The 6,000-nt window shown below is 36.9% G+C and overlaps 1 long non-coding RNA gene across 2 annotated transcripts in view; it reads right to left on the bottom strand.

Moving 5' to 3' along the window:
• Positions 1-1,751: 1,751 nt before the first annotated feature.
• The window catches only part of LOC138146558 (uncharacterized), a 28,958-nt gene continuing 24,709 nt past the window's right edge, over positions 1,752-6,000 (bottom strand). For both annotated transcript variants that reach the window (XR_011164522.1, XR_011164523.1), the window contains exons 3-5: positions 4,449-4,531; positions 2,763-2,867; positions 1,752-1,980 (exon numbers count right to left, since the gene is read on the bottom strand). This is a non-coding gene — a long non-coding RNA (uncharacterized lncRNA). The remainder of the gene's footprint in view (positions 1,981-2,762; positions 2,868-4,448; positions 4,532-6,000) is intronic.

Genomic DNA, 6,000 nt, shown 5'->3' with positions numbered 1-6,000 from the left:
TTTTGTACATATGGGTCCTTTTCCCACTTGTATGATCTTTTTGGGATACAGACCTAGAAGTGTTATTACTGGTCAAAGGGTATGCACATTTTTATAACCCTCTGGGCACAGCTCCATATTGTTCTCCAGAATGGTTGGATCAGTTCACAAGTCCACCAACAATGCATTAGTGTTCCAATTTTCCCACATCTTCGCCAGCATTTATCATTTTCCTCTTTTGTCATCTTAGCCAATCTGACTTGTGAGATGTGGTACCTCAGAGTTGTTTTGATTTGTATTTCTCTAATCAATAGTGATTTAGAGCATTTTTCATATGCTTATAGACATCTTTAATTTCTTCCTCTGAAAACTGCCTATTCATATCATTTGACCATTTATCAGTTGGCGAATGACTTGTATTCTTATCAATTTGACTCAGTTCTCCATATATTTTAGAAATGAGACCTTTATCAGAGACACTGGTTGTAAAAATTATTTTCCAATTTTCTACTTCCCTCCTAATCTTGGTTACCTTGGCTTGGTTTGTACAAAAAAACCTGTTTCTTAAAAAATCAAACTATGATCACAGCATCTACATCTAGAAGGGACCTTAAAGATTAACTAGGCCGCTCTCCCCACATTTTACAAGTAAAGAAACTGAGGCCCAGGTGAAACTTTACTAAGTTTGTAAGGGCAATGAGCAATAGAGATGGGTTTAAAAAAAGTTCCGCTGTTGCTAAATTTAATATCCTTCCCACTGTGTCTCTCCACAGAGTAACTATAGAGTTTTGAGTGAGAAAATAAAAGTTTTTATCTGTTGAGTAAAATCAACTTTACATGTATTTATTGAGCACTTATTTTGTACATAGACATATTATGTGTATTTAAATTAAAATGAGCAATAATGGATAATTAAACACTCAGGGTCAAGAAACAAGATCTGTGTCTATTGCTTCCTTGTCAAATGTGTTACTGTCCATAAGACAACTCAAAGGCTCCAGTTTATTCATGCTGTCAAGGAGTTGTGTTCTTTTTCAGTAAATGAAATAATTAATTAGCATGAGCTGATGGGCACCTGCCAGGTGGCTAGCAACTCTCAAAGTTGTGTTTTCTAATAAAGTAATAGTCTAAGGGAGTAGTTAGGTGGCCTAGTGGACAAAGCACTGTCCCTGGAGTCAGGAGGATATGAGTCCAAATCCAGCCTCAGACACTTACTGACTGTGTGGCCCTGGGCAAGTCATTTAACCTTGATTGTCCAAAAAACAAACAAAAATAGACTGATAAATGATAGCTCAAAAGTATTCTTTCCCCTTTGTATATATTGGAAGCCCTTGCATTTACAGATCCATTTGTGAGTTTCCATAATAAAGATATAGAATGAAAAAGGTAAGAGGCAGCTATTCACATGGAAGAATTTTTTCTTTCTTCCTCTTTCCTTTTTTCTAGTAAAGACCTTACCTTTAATCAAAACTCCTTTTCACTGGTGCTGGCCTCAGCCAGATATTGATCTGGCTAATGTGAGCAGCACTGAAGTATGACAATAGGGTGAGACAACAGGGACTGTGTCCCAGAAAGACAGATTTTTAAAAGTTTTGACAATACTTGCAGTCCTTAGGCATCTTAGAAAGAACAGAACTCGGCACCTAATTAGCAAGTATGGTTAGCTAAAATCAGAAATAAATGCTTCTTCTTCACTTCTGGCCTATACCCCAAGTAGGTTCCTCTCTGGTCCACCCCTTCCCCCCAACCCTACCTTATGGCACCCAGACACATTTCATGATGCTTGTTACAGCTGTATTTTTATTTTTTTGTACTTCCTCTGGGCACAAAAATTGCTACTAACAATTCTGGGGGATAACAAAATGAGCTTGAGTCTCTCAGGGGGGTAGTCACATCCATTAAGAGGAATTTCAGGCTGGCAATCATAGTTTTGAAGAGGGCAGCTAATGATGCTTCTTACCTACTTTAGGCAGCTGTTCCTTACCTCCAATCTTATCTTGTCTAGGGATCAAATAAGCAGAAACAAAAATTTTTAGTAGACGATGATTAGTCATTTCCCATCATGCTTCCCCACCTCCCCCTATTATTATTAAAGGCAGCTGGTGGCACAGTGAATAGAATGCTGGGCCTGGAGGTAGGAGTACCTGTTATCAAATCTGGCCTCAGACATTTATTAACTGTGTAACTGAGCAAGTCACTTAACCTCTTTTCCCCTCAGTTTCAACTATAAAACGGGGGTCATAACAGAATTTTCCGTCTAGTATTGTTGTGAGGCTCAAGACAATATTTGTAAAATTACTTAGCATAGTGCCTGGTACACAGTAAACACTATATAAATACATATTCCCTTTTCCCATCATTCTTAAACCAGAATATTCTCCATTATCTTGCATAGGTTAGTGTAGTGAATATTAAAATGGAGAGTCTGAAAATGCAAAATTCTTGTGTATTTCAATATTGGAGTCTATAATTATGTTTAATAAAAATGCAATATCTATCATTTCCCCAGAAAATATAATAAAATATCAATGAAAATAGAAGTGCAAAGGTTTTACTAGCAAAACTGCTGAATGTGGAACAATATTAGTGTTATTTCTTATTGTGATTACCATTTATAGTTCAAGAATTTATTATTTCTTTGGTGTGAACACTCATTCCACTGATAAAATCCTCCCCCCCCCCCCATACATTGGCAGATGGTATCTTTGAGTTGCTATGTCTGAAAAAAATTTGTTTTACCTCTTGGTAGCCAAACTTTGACTGATCAACCTCTATGAATTTACCTAGGCTGGTCCTTGGATAATGCACAGGTGGTCATTGGGTCCATTGCTGAAGGCTTCCTCCCTTGGTAGACCGAGTTTAGTACAGTTTGCATCCAATTGGCATCACTTTTAAGAAACCAGGGCAACAGAGAATTTTAGTGCACAACTTATTCCAGATGATGCTAGCGAGCTGCTAGAGTATCAGAGTATCAAGGAACTTTAGGGATTATCCAGTTCAATCCTCACCTTAATAGGAATCTCCTCTACAACATCCCAGCCTAGTAGTCATTTGGCCTTAGCTTAAAGACCTGTAGTAGGGATTATTCAACAGCCACATACAGTCTGTGATTGGCCATTGCCAATCATCTTGACTTTTGTGTGTCACTGGATTTCAATGACTCTGGAAGAGTGAAACTGATGACTTTGTGCAACTCTGCCTCCTTTAAATCCAATTCACTGGCAAATCAAGATATCACCCCTTGCTGTCATTGGTTCTCTCTGAGAAGGAAGGACAAAAAACAACACTCACCCCCCCAGAGAATTCATTCTAGTTGGAGATAACTAATCGTTGGGAAGTTTTTTTTTTAAATTCCATTAAGTCTAAATCTTCCCTTAAAAAAACAAAATCAAAACCAAAAGATTCTACTTAGTCTCCCTCAAAATAAAATCCCACTTCCACATAATACTAATCCCAGCAGCTGAAAGTCACATAGTACTTTAAGGTTTGCAAACACTTTACATATATTATCTCATCTGATCCTCACAACAACCCTCATTTTGTGTACTACCGTTGAAAGAATTTGCTTTGCAAATTTGGTACAAGAAATTTGTTCTCTTCTAGTCTTCTCTTCTCTTGCTTTCCCTCTCCTCCCCTTCTCTCCCCTTTTCCTTTCCCCTTCCTTGGGGTAGGGGTAGAGAAGGAGAGAAAATAGATTTCTATTATTTTTTTTAAGGAGAGATGGGTAGAGTGCTACAGATATGAACTATTGAATTGACTTTTAGTTGAGGTCAGTGTATTGTTAATTTTACTTAGCTGCTTTGCTTTGTTAAAACAGCCCTCTGCAAAGTAAGAATCTTCTCTAAATGTTTTTAATGTAAAAACAAAATACGCCATAATACTTTAAAAGAAAGCATTTAAAGTCATATTTAAACTCAGTTCTTCATATTTCCAAGTCCATCACTTGATCCTAACTGAAACATAATTGACTCTACCTGTTAATCCTCTTGCAATACTTAGAGACTACTATATGAATACCATGTGCCCCTTTAAACTTCTCATCTGTAGGATAAACAACCCTAGTTCCTTTGGTTGATCATATAACATGATATCAAAACCCTCCCTCTAGATGAGAGATTCTTAACCCAACATCCATGAATTAAAAAAAAATTGATAACCATTTCAATATGATTGTTTTCTTTTGTAATCCTATGTATCTTATTTTATGCATATAATAACATTATTCTGAGAAGAGTCCCTAGGTTTCATCAGACTGCCAAAGAGGTCCATAACACAAAAACAGTTAAGAACTACTAAAGATACTTTCTATTCTGTCACTTCCCTTTGTAAAATGGCATACCAAGAATTATCAGTCAGTGAACAAATATTTATCAAACACTTACTTTGTGCCAAGAACTGTGTCCACAGCACCTTCTCACATTCTAACAGCAAAGGGAGGGAAAGGAATAAGCATTTTATAAAGTACTTACCATATACCGGGTCTTTTGATTCTGACTCTACCAGAAGTATCAAGTATGAGCTTGCACACAGCTTAAAACACCTCCTAGTACAGCTGAAACCAGAATAAAATGTAAGAGGGGAATCTTTAGCAAAATAAATAAAAATGCAATAAAATATAGATAATATCAATTTGTGGTTTTCTAAGTCAATAACTGGTCCACAGGGATCGTTATGCACAGTTTAGTGGCCCGTGATTCTATTTGAGTTTGACATCACTGCTGTAATCAATGAACTTTGTCCATCTGGGAGTTTAGTAACCATGATATCTGTGTTATTATCAGAATCATTGATTAAAAATGTTAAGCAATATAGTGCTAAGGACAGATTCTTGCAATGCTACACTGGGGACCTCGTGCCAGCTGACTATGAATGATTATTGGTACTTTTTGGGTCCAGTCATTCAAATAATTCTAAATACATCTAAGGTTTAGTACTCATCTCTACCTCTTGTCACTGGAATAACATGCAAGAGTTTGTAAAATATTTTGTTGGTATTTAACTAAATTATGTTTTCAGCATAGACCCTGATTCTTATTCTGACTGTTCTTTATGAGGTGTCCTAATTCAAGTATTCTGTTCCACTAGACCCCCTTTCAGGATATATATTGTATAGTGGATAGGACATTGTACTTGGAGTCAGAAAAACCTGTGTTCAAATCCTTCCTTAGACACAATAACCGTGTGCCCCTGGGCAAATCAATTAAGTATTCTGTGCCTCAGACATCATCTGTAAAATGAAGTGTAGGATTCAGACATTTCTAATCTATGATCCTAAGTCACCCCAGAAGAGTCCTGCCAAGATGCTTCTTTGTAATATCAAGTCTCTAAAGAGCAAAAACTGTATTTCATTCTTATACCATCCATAGGGCCTCATATAAAGTAGCCACTCAATAATATTTGTTAATGGATGAAAAAGTGGGTCATAGACTCATCCTTTAGGGCATGAGAGCTATCTTTCTCTGTCCTGACAAATGCCTTTATTCAATGAATGTGTTATCACTTCTGATCAAATCTCAAGAGGATACTCATTAAAGATGTCCATAAATCATCAGGTACTCAGTGAACAGGGTGAAGAATATTATGCAAGAAATATAGGCAGGGGCAAACTTCAGGGAAAATCATGAAATAGGTCATTTGTCTCCAGTAGTTGTCCTGAAAGCCTACCCAAAGCTTCTACTCTCTTTTGGCTTCTTCTGGCACAGTGTCTTCATAATGTACCCTGTCACATACTTTGAAATTTACCAGTCTTATATCATCTTTAAAGTTAAGAGAACAAGGAAAGAAGGTGGAACTAAGGTGATAAATGTACATTTTAACAGCAATTTTCTGGACATAATTCCCTCCTTGTTATCTAAACCATTAGAAACTCTAACGGTAGGAATTTTTGACCTAATGGGAAAGGAGGAAAGAACCATGGTAGGACAATGGGAGAGACATTATGGGACAGGTGGGATGTTTGGATCCCCTCAAATTGCACCAAGTTGGAAGCAAGTAGACACTCCATGATATGGTCAGCTATGC

This window comes from Petaurus breviceps, unplaced genomic scaffold (genome assembly GCF_028583685.1).
Source record: "Petaurus breviceps papuanus isolate PSGF00001 unplaced genomic scaffold, PetGlider_PUasm1.0 90763, whole genome shotgun sequence".
Taxonomy (NCBI): domain Eukaryota; kingdom Metazoa; phylum Chordata; class Mammalia; order Diprotodontia; family Petauridae; genus Petaurus; species Petaurus breviceps.
The sequence above is the reverse complement of the archived record's forward strand: the minus strand, read 5'-3'. Positions and strand labels throughout refer to the sequence as shown.